The sequence below is a fragment of the Sciurus carolinensis genome, chromosome 5 (genome assembly GCF_902686445.1).
Source record: "Sciurus carolinensis chromosome 5, mSciCar1.2, whole genome shotgun sequence".
NCBI lineage: Eukaryota > Metazoa > Chordata > Mammalia > Rodentia > Sciuridae > Sciurus > Sciurus carolinensis.
The window spans coordinates 47,298,040-47,310,547 of NC_062217.1; the positions used below are offsets into that span (position 1 = coordinate 47,298,040).

The 12,508-nt window shown below is 34.8% G+C and overlaps 1 pseudogene; it reads right to left on the reverse strand.

The window, feature by feature from the left end:
* Positions 1–5,347: 5,347 nt before the first annotated feature.
* LOC124985577 (mucosa-associated lymphoid tissue lymphoma translocation protein 1 homolog) lies at positions 5,348–6,382 on the reverse strand (annotated as a pseudogene).
* Between the last annotated feature and the right edge of the window lie 6,126 nt (positions 6,383–12,508).

Consider the following 12,508-nt stretch of genomic DNA (forward strand, 5'->3'; position numbering starts at 1 on the left):
TGAAACAAACTATCCTGCAACATGAGTCCCTTGGGATTGAATGGACCTTCCTTCTTCTGTGGTTTACCTCCTGATCTATAGGTGAATGTCTTTCATTTTCCCTTCTCCCTCTCTCTGTATTTTAATCCCTCCTTTTCTTTCCTTCCCACTTTTTAAAATTTCAAAAATACAACATGAACCATGTACAAAAATAATACATGACTGTTAAAATGTGATTACCTACCTAAAATAGAGTATAATAATTACTACCAGAAATGCAAATTGGGAAGACTTAGCTCTTCTATAAATTCTAGGGAAGTAGAATCTATACTGAATTTAAAATAAACAGATGTGAGAGAGAGACAGTCTTGATTAATACAAGTCATATTGAGACCATACATAATACGGAGTATCTGTAGGATTTTTTCATATTTTCATATTTAAAGAGGATACATCAGAAGGGAAAGATGCTTTATGCTCTTTATTGAATTTTTATTTATCTAATAGTTTCTTTCATTTTTCTTCCATGTATTGCTAATAGTCAAAAATGATATTATCTCTTGCCATTACATTATTTTTAACTCTAAGCACATTCACCTCATAATGAGTGAAGTAGTGCTAGGCATTTTAGTTGCTTCTGAACAAAAGGGGAGAAAATTTTATCCACAATGATGGTAAGGTGAATTTTGTTGTATGCCAAACTCTGTGTATTTCTGATTAATTTCAGTGTTTAATATTTGCCATATTCTATTTAAAGAAAACTTAATACTGCATACTTAAGTGCTAGTACTTACTTATTAACATTTTTCAAGAAACTGCTGATAGAGAGACATGTTTTCTCACTAAGTTCTTAGGAATATGCTTTAGCAGACTTCTTCTGAAGTAAGAATATAGAAATTAGAAATTTCGCTGGTGACAGGAATGCTGAAAATAGAGAAAAACCAAGGTACAACTTTTTCAAATCAAAAGGGCATGCGGTTCATACTTTATTTTAAAAAGAATACCATGGTTAAAGTGAAGTGGGATATAGATGTAGAAGATAACATTCCTACTTGGTTTGAGATTGAATTGGAGGAGTAAACTGTATGTTTCCCTGTACAATTTATTATTCAGTAGTAGATTTTATAATTTGTGTATGCGGAGTTATAAAATACTGTCTTTGCAATTTATAATAAGAATAGCAAGTTACCGATACTTGTTATTTTAATGTCTGAACACTAAAATTAATATGTGAAGATTTTGGTCAAGTTATTCCTCCACCAGGAAACTGATTGATAGTCTTCCTTAAATTTCATTTGACACATCTGTAAATATAAAAGTTGTTAAATGCCACTGTCACATCTTTGCTAGAGTTCACTGAATAATGAAAATGTAGAGAAAAAACAATGAAAGAATAAAAATATAAGAGAAAAAATATACCTTATTTGGTACCAGCAATTAAATATGTCATTAATATGAACAAGTAATATATCCAAATGAATTCTTTATCACATTAAATTGGACTAATGTCTTATGAAGTGGGAGAATATTGTAAATAGGAGGAAGAAAATAAATGTAAATGTGCATGGTTTGTCTATTTAAATTTGATGGTAATTAAAGCAGACTTCATTTTGATTGGTTAAATTTCTGGGTGTTACTTCGAAGTGTGCACATACTAGGGGGCTTTGCTTCTGAAGTCAGCTCCTTTGCTCACATTCTCTGCACTATTGGGATTATTTCACTGCAGATCATCGCTCACCACATTCATGTAGTGTGATCCCAGACATTGGGCATCTTACATGGGAATTTAGGGTATTAATTTTCTGCTACCTAAAACATCATCTTTAATGGCCTGAAATTCTATGTTAGGTAATAATGGTCCTCATGTAGAAAATACATGGAAAGTAGTATTGGTCTCAGTGAGAACAGGCCAGTTATATTACCCAGGGTGCTTCCTTGACATTCAGAAAGTTACATCCTTAGGCCTTCCAAAATGTGTCACATCTCTCTAGCCTATAATAACCTACTTTAAAGGTAAGCTAATTGCTCTCACTAGGAAGTTGACTGTTCCTTACCTAGAATCAACAGTTTTTGTTTCTCTTTGCTTTATTTTGTAAATAACTAAATGGAAATGATTTTATAAAAGTAGGTGGTAATTCTGTGTTATAGATACTGAAGAGTGGTAGTCCAGCCTCAATCCAGTCTTAAACTGAGCACTACACATTTTTCATTAACAAAATCAGAGGATACTCCCTGGAGTCACAGGATGACAGTTAATACCAGGAAATCAGAAAAGGTTCATATTTATCCTCCATAGACTATAAGAAACAGAGGGTTTGGCAGAGAAAGTAGGTAGTACCTCTTGAAGAAAATCACCATGAGTCCTCTTGAGTGGCTGCAGGAGCCACATGGTTTGATTCAGGACAGACACTGGCTAAGGACAGCCAGGTGAGTGGGAAGTGAAAGGGAAATTCTGGGTACAAGCTTTACTTAATCCTCAGGTTTATTGGGACAGAACCAGCTATTTGGTACTGGTTAATCATTGACTGACCTTCCAAATCAGATCTAAATGGTACTTTATACTCTGCTGATAATTCCTATGGTTATGGGGGCATGTTGTATTCTCTTTCCCAAAGCCTGCTGTTTGCTTTCTGTTTCCAGTTATGAAACAGCCTAGAGCATCACAGAAGTAAGCATTTCCTGACTGGTTTGACTGTGTCTGTAAACATTTTCCCATATCTGAGACTGACAAATCTTTTCAAAAGTCCTATCCTGAGGACCTTGGCCCATATGCTTGCACTTTTTTCCACTCTACCTGTGTTCCTGTATGTAGTGGTTCAAAGCAAATGCAGTATTTCAGCACTGTGTGAATATTTCTTTACATAAATGCTGTATGTACAATAAGAAAGGACTTTGTAACAATCAAAGCATTTGGGTCTCAATTTGTTTTACTTTGGTGCTTTATATGTACTGCTAATTTCAACTCATAGTTGAGGTGTATAATTTGAATTAAGGCCCTTTTTTAGTGCTTAGCAGTATTCTGATCAACCAGTTTCTCCCTTCTTAGAAGCATCCTTTGAGATGTATGATAGGTAAATAGCATTATTTTATTTCTTCTGTTCATCCTCTCTGTTTTGACATTTATATAGATTATTAGTAGGCCCAAGAGATGTATACAACCTTAAAACTCTGTGTCATTAATATAGCTCCTCATTTTCTAATTGGATGTAATATCCTGGCAGTAGCAAATAGATGATCCTCATCCCAGATCATCCCATTTTTTGGGAGGTGGGGGTGGTAACCAGGAATTGAACCCAGAGGCATTCAACCATTGAGCCACATTCCCAGCCCTATTTTGTATTTTATTTAGGGACAGGGTCTCACTGAGTTGCTTAGCGCCTCACTTCTGAGGCTGACTTTGAACTCTTATCTTCCTGTCTCAGACTCCAAGCCATTGGGGTTACCAGTATATGCCATCATACCCAGCTCATCCTTTTTTTTTTTTTTTTTTTGACCTGGATGGGTTGTTTTTAATATTCAATCTTATAATCTGTGTAAGGCATGTGTATGTCTATGTGTACACACATGTATACACATACATATTGCTCCTAGGAGCAATGGCTCCATAGTCACTAATTCAATGTTGTGGTAACTTATACAGCATAACTACTATAAATAATGAGAAATGACTCTTAGCTTAAATGATTTTACATGTTAAACCAACCTTGAATTTCTGATATAAATTTTACTTGATCATGGTATACTGTCTTTTTATTATGCTGTTAGATTCAATTTGCTAGTAATTTATTAATGATTTTTGCAACTTTTTCATAAGGAATATTGGTCTGTAGTTTTCTTATAATGCCCTTGTCTGGTTTTGGTATTAGGGTAAAATTGACCTCACAGGATGAGTTTGGGAAATGTTCTTTCCTCTCTTTGAAAAGAGTGTGCAAAGACTGGGTGCTGATTTTAATGTTTGGTAGAATTCAGTGGTAAAGATATCTGGACCTGGAATTTTCTTTGTGTGACTTTTAAAATTACTAAATTAATCTTTTTCCTTGCTATTGCCAATTTCCTTTTAAACCTGCTTTTACACAGGACACAAAATGATAAGGATATTGTCCCTTAAGCCCATTTAAAATTACTAATTCTCTATTTTCCCTTGTTATTGCTAGTTGCATTTTAATTTAGGTAGAATCACAAGTGATAAGAATATTATCTCTTTTTTAAATACCTTTTTATTTTATTGTTATGTGGTACTGAGGATTGAACCCAGGGCTTCATACATGGTAGGTGAGCACTCTACCACTGAACCACAACATTATCTCAAGTCTTATTAAATTCAAGAAGAAAACTGGGCACAGGGACACATGCCTGTAATCCCAGCAGCTCTGGAGGCTGAGGCAGGAAGATCATGAGTTCAAAGCCAGCCTCAGTAACTTAGCAAAGCCCTTAGCATCCCTGGGTTCAATGCCCAGTGACAGCTACCAAAATTACATCTCTATTCTTAACTCTGCCATCTAGCTTCAACACAGATAAATATTTCATCACCCCTCAAATGGTTTCATGAAAATTACGAGCTAGAAATTTCGGCCTATTCTACATAAGGTTTATATACAAACTCTTAACTGACACTTTCAGCAAGGTCCCATAATTACAAACTAAAATTTATACATTCCTCAAGATAATATACAGATATGCTTACCTACCTACCTGTCTTTCAATCTATCTACAAAAGTAACAGCTGTCTCAAAAACTGTCAAGAAGGCAGGAGTAGAAAAAGCATGGGAACAGAATTCTGGAGGCCTCAGTTCTGGTGTCAACTCCAACTTACAGAAGAAACTTCAATCTGTTTCTCCCACTGATAAAACTAGGTTAAACCTGATGATCAACAGGATTCTTTTTAGTATAAAATAAACAATGACTTATTCTATAATAATGCCATTTCCATTGCTACTACTTTAGAGTGATCAAAATGAAAAGATTTTTGTTATATACATGTACACACACACACACACACACACACACACACACACACACATACACCCATACGTCACTCTTACAGAACAAATCAACCACTTTCACAAAGTCTTAAAAGAGAAGTAGGAGCAAGAGGAAGTCTGTGGTTAAATAATATAGTTCCAACAACTCAAAAGTCCTGCGCCTGCTATGAAACAGTTGTTGATAATTTTCTCTCTCTCTCTCTCTCTCTCTCGATATATATATATATATATATATATATATATAAAAATATATATATTTATATATATATTTAATATTATATATATATAAATATTAAATATTTATATATATATATATAAATAAATATATATATATATTTGCCTTTTCACAATGCCTCACTTTGAAAGCATTATTTCACGTGAGGCATCTAACAAGGTCTCTTTTTAGAAATCATGAGCCTATCAGAGAAACTGAATGGCACTTCATCAGTCGACTCTCCTGGCACATTAGTTCTATAAAAGTGACAGGAGTAATGGTAGGTGTGATAATTTGAAATGAACACATCAGGAGTCCAACTGCAGTGACACCTGTCTCATGGCATAACACTGTTTGAATTACTAAGATATGAATGGTAAGATACCATGGAATGAGTCCTGAGAAGAATGATAGTGCCCTGCTCCCCCCAAGGTGTGTGTGGATCTATCGTAAAGGCTCCTCAGACATAAGACTCGTCTGAAAGCAGGTCTTTCTGCCCAGACTCCAGTGCATGTCTAATTTAGCGATGAGAGGCTTCCTGATGTTCACTTCCTGCTTCTCCCCCATGGTGTCTTCCAATCCTGAGTACTGATATGATAAACATACTGTGAAGATTAGATGTTCCTTTAATTTTGCAGTGAACTGAGTCCTGTATGTAGACAATGCTTGGGAAGATCCTTTGATACTTAATAACTGCCAGTTTCTTCAGGAGTTCCTTTGTTTTCATCTTTTGAATCAATATCTAGGTCAAGTGGGAAATCAGTAACATATGCATCACACATTATTATCTCAGATGGTTTGTGGACTATATTTGTATAGATTATCATGACATTGGAGAACTCAGCTGCAAATCCTAATCAAATATGAACACCACATTGAAATTTAAGACACATACTTTCTGGAAGTTCATGAGCTTTGGTCCACGTAGATTGCACACTAGAGATTCTGCAGAAAGAGCTGTGCCCTGAATTGGACCAATGAGTGCTCTCTTTTCAGACAAACTGCGTTGAATCTCTAGAGCCTGTTTGCCTTTGGTAAGTTAACATTTACCCATATCTTCTGCAACTTCATCCAGTAACACAATAATTTTTTTGTCTTCTAATAATCCATCTTTAAAAAATTTCATGAAGATTTCATTTGCCAATCCAGAATGCTGGATTTCAAAAACTTCTGCTCCTTGACACGTGGCATATCCAAACAAAATCATCCCATTTTTATTTATGTGTTTACAACTGTATTGCTTTCTTGATGATTATGACCATTGTGATTACGATACATACATTCACTGTGGCATTTTCTATGTGGGACCTTCCTCAGATTGTCCTTTACCTTTGCTCATTTATGAACTAAGTGTCATACTTTAGACCTGCACAATATAATATGGTAGCCAAATGTGATTTTCGAGTGCTTGAGAAGTATCTGATCTGAAATGAGATGTGCTGTGAGTATAAAATATTCCTGGATTTCAAATACTTAGGGGAAAAATGTGAAAGGTTGCAATAGTAAAATGAATTACATTGTTTACATGCTGAAATGATATTTTGGTTATATAGTGAATTAACTTTGTTAAAAATTGTTTTACTAATTGCTGTAAAATGATACATAAATGTACACTTTGCATAGGTACCTCCCTCCTGGAATGTTTTTCTCCCAGATGTTTGCTTGCCTTACCTCCTTCAAGTCTTTCAACTGATCCATTGTCAGTGAAGCCTGCCCTGACCCTTCTATTTAAAATTGCAGTTTTCCATGTGCTTCCATACATCTTTACCTTGCTTTGTTTTTGGTTTTCCATGTTGTCTTCTAATGTTTCTATAATTTGCTTACTATGTGTTTAGTTTGTTGTCTGCCTCCCTCTAGTAGAATATAATTTTGCAAAAGCAGGAATTTCTTTTCACTAATGTTATTTCTCAAAATCCTCAAACAATGCTTGGCATGTGGCAGTTGTTCATTAAGCATTTTTTGAATGGATAAATAAGTACAAAAAAAAAAAGAAATGCTATGTAACAACTATAGAATGTGGAGCTCTTCAAAAAGCTTTGGATGTGTCATTTAATGTCACAAATGACAAGAAGACACTTAGTCGTTGTTCACTTAGCTCAAGCCATACCACATTGGAGTTCTATGTGCTAACACAGTCTTCTGTGCCTGTTCTGCATTGACATTCTAGGACTTGGAGGCTTTCTCACACCTCTTCTGTGCAGATACATATGTGCTAATGTTACTACCCCACTCTATAGCAAATTGCTCAAGAGTAAGACCTGTGTCTTACATTTCTTGATTCTGTTCTCTGGGTGCAAATACAAGTCCAGAACATATGAGGCACTAAGTAATAGATGTTGACAACAGAGGATCAGATTGACACCAGATTGAACTGATGCTCCACAGCTGGCAGGGCCAGGAGCATCTTTTTCTGATCCCTGCTGTCCAAAGCTGTTGCTCTCTAACCCATCTTGCAACACTTTTGATAGTGTATTTTTTTCCTGTCTGTGGGAGTTTCTTGATGGTGTTTTCCTCATGTAGTATAGTAATTTTCATCTAGATCTATCTAAAGGCCATCTCATTCTTATACAATTAGAAGGGATAATGGAGGTTTTAATCAAGAAGAAAAGTTAAATTTTTATCCCTTCATGTTGCTATAGTTGAATATACTGAAATGAAAGAGATTTTTATTATTTGTCTGTAAGAGTAGGTGATAATATGCAGAGTACTTTCTCTTTAGATACTTTCTAATTTCAAAATAACTACTTTCCCCTAGATTATATTATTGGCCCTTTTTAGTACATGATTTGAAAAAGAATACTACTTAGAATGTGAAATCGTAGTTTTCGTCAGCGCAAATGTCACTTCACAACAAAAGTTTGATATATTCTTTATTCTTAGAGTATGATTCTGCACGAAGTTATTGAACCTTATACTTTGGATAAGAATTTGGGATGTGGAGATCAAAAGGGTTCAAGTACATAAGGAATGCTTATGACAAAATGAGGACTGTTTTTTCCCCAAAGAAGATATTAGTATAAATAGATCATTTTTATTAGTAAATGTTAATTCTGAATTTATAAAGTCTGTCTCATGAGAATGTCACAGAATATAGGCAAGATCCCTTTTCAAAATCCTTCCATTTTAGGGCAATTTCTATGATAATCAGATTCCAACACCATAATTTAAGTCCCACAGGTTATTTTTTTTAATTATTTTTATTTTTACAGACTGCATTTTGATTCATTGTACACAAATGAGGTATATCTTTTCATTTCTATGGTGTGCACAGTGTAGATTCATGCCATTTGTGTAATCATACATGTAGATAGGGTAATAATATCTGTCTAATTCCATTCATTTTCATACTATTTTTAACAGACTCAGTATACTAAGTTTTAATATCTCAGATATCTTACAGGTTTCATAGAGGTGACTGTAATAGAATTTTATTATTATAAAAATAATTGATCTATATGAACTTTGTATTCTGATTATTACTTTCAGGTAAATGAAAAATAGAAATATTCGATTCTCTGCAGATTGTCTTCTTGGTCTCAGGTCTAGATACAGACTATTATATTCTAGAGAATGTAGCATAGAGTCACTCTATTAATGTGTTAGTTGGGATCTCTTGGTTATGATTGAAATATTTTTTTGTTATTTAAGAAATTCATACAATCAGTCCACAGATTTTTGGATTCTTACATTCTGCAAGCAGTGAGTACCCTTATGAGGTTGGATTAGTGTGAAACAGCCTTTCATAGAAGTAGCTGCACAAACATATAAAGATAGAAACTTGTAATGGATATAATGAAGGGATACAAAAGTGGTTCTCATGAGGGAGAAGACCAGAAAAGGGTCTGTTTTTATGAAGCTGTGGTTTGTGCTAAGCTTTGAATGATAATCATTTTTATGCTGTACGAAATGAAAAGGGTGTTCTACTGCAAATGAAGCAGTGTTACTGAAGTTTGTTGGTTTAAAGTTGGAACACAGGGTTATAGAAAGTAGGGATTACAGAAACTGGGAGAAGTAGACAAAAATCCTGCCAGGAAAGGCCTTGAATGTAGGAAGTTTCCATACTGTCATTTGGGCTGTGCCTTCTGAGGATCTCCTAAAAGCTGTGGACCTTTCCCTCATAAGGTACATATGCACATTTATATAACCTTTTGTAAGCACCATGGATCCTATTGCTTCAGACTGTAAAGAATCATCAAGGAGGAGAAGGAAGAAAATTATTTGTAACAGGTGCCTGCTATGGACCAGTCATATCCACATACATTCTCACAGTTTTCAAAGCAGTCATAATAATGTAGATATTACTTCTGTTTTACAGATGAGAAGACTGAGGTCCCAAGGGCAAAATAACATGACCATAGTTATTGAGGTAGGGCATGCATGTACCAGGTAGTTGAGCCAGGATTTGTGACTATAGAACCTATACGGTTGCCATTCTTTCAGTTCCGCCACATACTGGAGACTATGGGTAAGTTATGTAACTCCTTTGAACTTAGGTCTTTCATTAAAATACAAAGAAAATTAAGTGTCTGTTTGCATTCTGGTGCAAGTTAAAGGAGAAAAATTCATGTAACATGCTTACCATGTACATTTTAAAAACATTAGTTATTGCTAGTAATATGATTTGCTAGAAATATTCCCATAAACATAATTATCTATATAAGGTCTGAAACTGATCTCTGCTCTGAGAATGGTCTATCTGTCCTTACTGGACTATTTTTTCTATAACATCTGTTCATGTATTTCCCTCCTGACTCTGTTCTTCTGTGTTACAGACTGAGGCATGGAGATCTGACTCAGCTCTCCTTTGTTCCGTGGTGTGTGAGGGACTTTTGTTTCCAACACTGGTCTTCATGTTGCAAGCCTTCCCTGGCATTATGATCTGGAGTTCACTTTGTTTCTTTCCTTGACAGGGTATGATTTTGAGAGTGTTTCCAAATCCAGTTCTCTTAGTGTCTTGGCCTGACAGCTCTTGCAGTTACAATCTGTTTGATTTATGCTGTAGTTTTTGATTTCTTCCTTTCTTAAGATCATACTAAAGCAGAGTTGGATGATTGGAAGATTGTCCAAGTTAGTGCAAATTTCCAAGTGATTGCCTTGGGCTTATTAGTGCCCAAGTACTCTAGGAATCTTTTGGACCCTCCCCTCTCTATTCTTGATTTCAAGCCAGAGATAATTTATTTTCTAGCCTTCCAAGTAAGCATGACCATGGATATTAATTTCTTAAAATAGTATTTTTTTTGTCTACAGAAAGAAAGGTAGTTTCATTAAAATGTTACCATGTTCTTAAATGTCCTCTTTGGTAGTTGATGGAAAGGAAAAGGATATGGGATGAAGAAAAGTCTCTGGAAACTAGGAAGAAAAATTATGGCATTATTGAATGATTTTTATAAAATGAAATGTAACAAGAAATGATGTTTTACTATGAATTTCTTAGTGTCTATCTAATAAAAAGGTTTGCATTTATAAACTTTTCCATTTAACTTGTTGTATTTCTTATTAATTTGATACATTTCTATGTTATTTTAGGATCAGGTTAATGTATTATATTCAGTTGGAGTCAATGTTTCTGTGGAGAAGGAAGTATACTTTTATAAATACCGGACACTTAACATTGAATTTGTTTTGTTTGTTCATTGATGAATTGAGAGATTCATTCAACAACTGTTCTTTCCAGAATTTTTAAGTATTGCAAGGTTTGGTACATACTGTGATAAAATTAATAAGGTAGATCATTGATGGAAAGAAGCTTAAGGTCTAGTAGTGCTAAAAGAGATAGAGTAGCTTAGTTTAACCCGGTATAGTTAGTGCCATAATTTAAAAATACTAGGGTTATTTGTGGTTGAGAATTTGTGAAGTCTTCACAAAGGCATTGACATTGTCCTAAAGAATGAGTAGACTTGCCAGACAGAGAATGGAACGAAGGAATTCTGAGGGATTTTTCTAAAAGCATGAGATATGAGAGTCTATGCTTTGTTGTTAGAGCTATAAAAATCTACTATCTAGAGTTTTAGGTTTGAGATTAAGAAACATAGGAAATAAGCCTGGCAAGGTAGATTTGGATCAGGTTGTGAAAATCTCGCATATTTTGATGGGCTTAGGAAATATATCTGTCTAATCAGCTTCTGAGTTTTAAATGAAATATTAGGATATAGAACTACCGTAATAGTATCCTAATACTATACTAGGGATAATTTTAGATGAATTCATTTGGCCCAGCTTTTTGATATTTAACATACTTATATAACTATTAGAATAAAATTTAATATGATCTTTTCCCTAGAATTTCTCAGCTCTTATCTTTTACCAGAACTCTCTGTTCCCAAGGATCTTCTACTCTTGGATTTCCAGCTTTTCCTTTGGACATTTTGCCAATTGTAGTTCAAATCCTGTTGTGTATAACATAAAAACTGGTTCACTTCAGATTGCCTCATCATATTGTTTTATAAAAAGCCTAAGATTGATTCGTTATGCAATATAGTAGATTGTACAGCATAAAGAGGAATCATTCCAGGTAATGATAAGTATTACTTGCCTTTTACAATTCCCTTCCTGTTTGATCCTTTAAGGTACCTCATTAATGAACTCTTTGTTTGACATAGGTGTGGTCTTAAATTAGGAGCTTGGAAAATGCCATTCATAGAAGTAGTGAGAAAAGAGAATAGGTTCTTGGTACCCTACTTCCATTTGCTCACTGCAAGCCACTTCAGTCACTGGCAGAGTAGCCTGATCTCCATCTAGTGGCCAAATGGACTTAGATCATTCAAAGGGAAAGACCTGCTTTGCACTCTAGCAGTTTGTGTCAGCACCAGGCCTCCTGCAAGGGAGGTCTACACACTTCTGTGTGGTGTGGATCCTCTTGGGTAGGAGATGCTCCTTTGGGTCAACAGTGAAGGCTGGGTGAATAGCCTACTAAGCTATTTGCCAGGAATTGACCCTCATCTTTCCATGATTCCTCTGTATAGTAGCAAACAAACTGTCCATATTTAGATAAACCTTTCCCTCTGCACTTTGTGTTTTTGCTGTATGCCAGCATTCTAGAAGTATTATCTTTGAACCCTTTACCTCTACCCTTTCTGTTTTTGCTGTATTTCAGCCTTCTAGAAGTATTATCTTTGAACCCATTGTTGATTTGAATTTTTGGTTTTTAAAGATTCCATTGTTACAATTTTTAAATGGGTACAGCTTGCAAAAGAATACTTACTGAGTTCTTCATATAAAATGTGTCCGTTAATTTGACATGCTTTGAGAACATGTGTTTTCCTATATTAAAAAACTATGAGAACAAATGCAAAGTGTTACTGCAGTCAGGGTTCCTAGAACCCATTATTAAAAA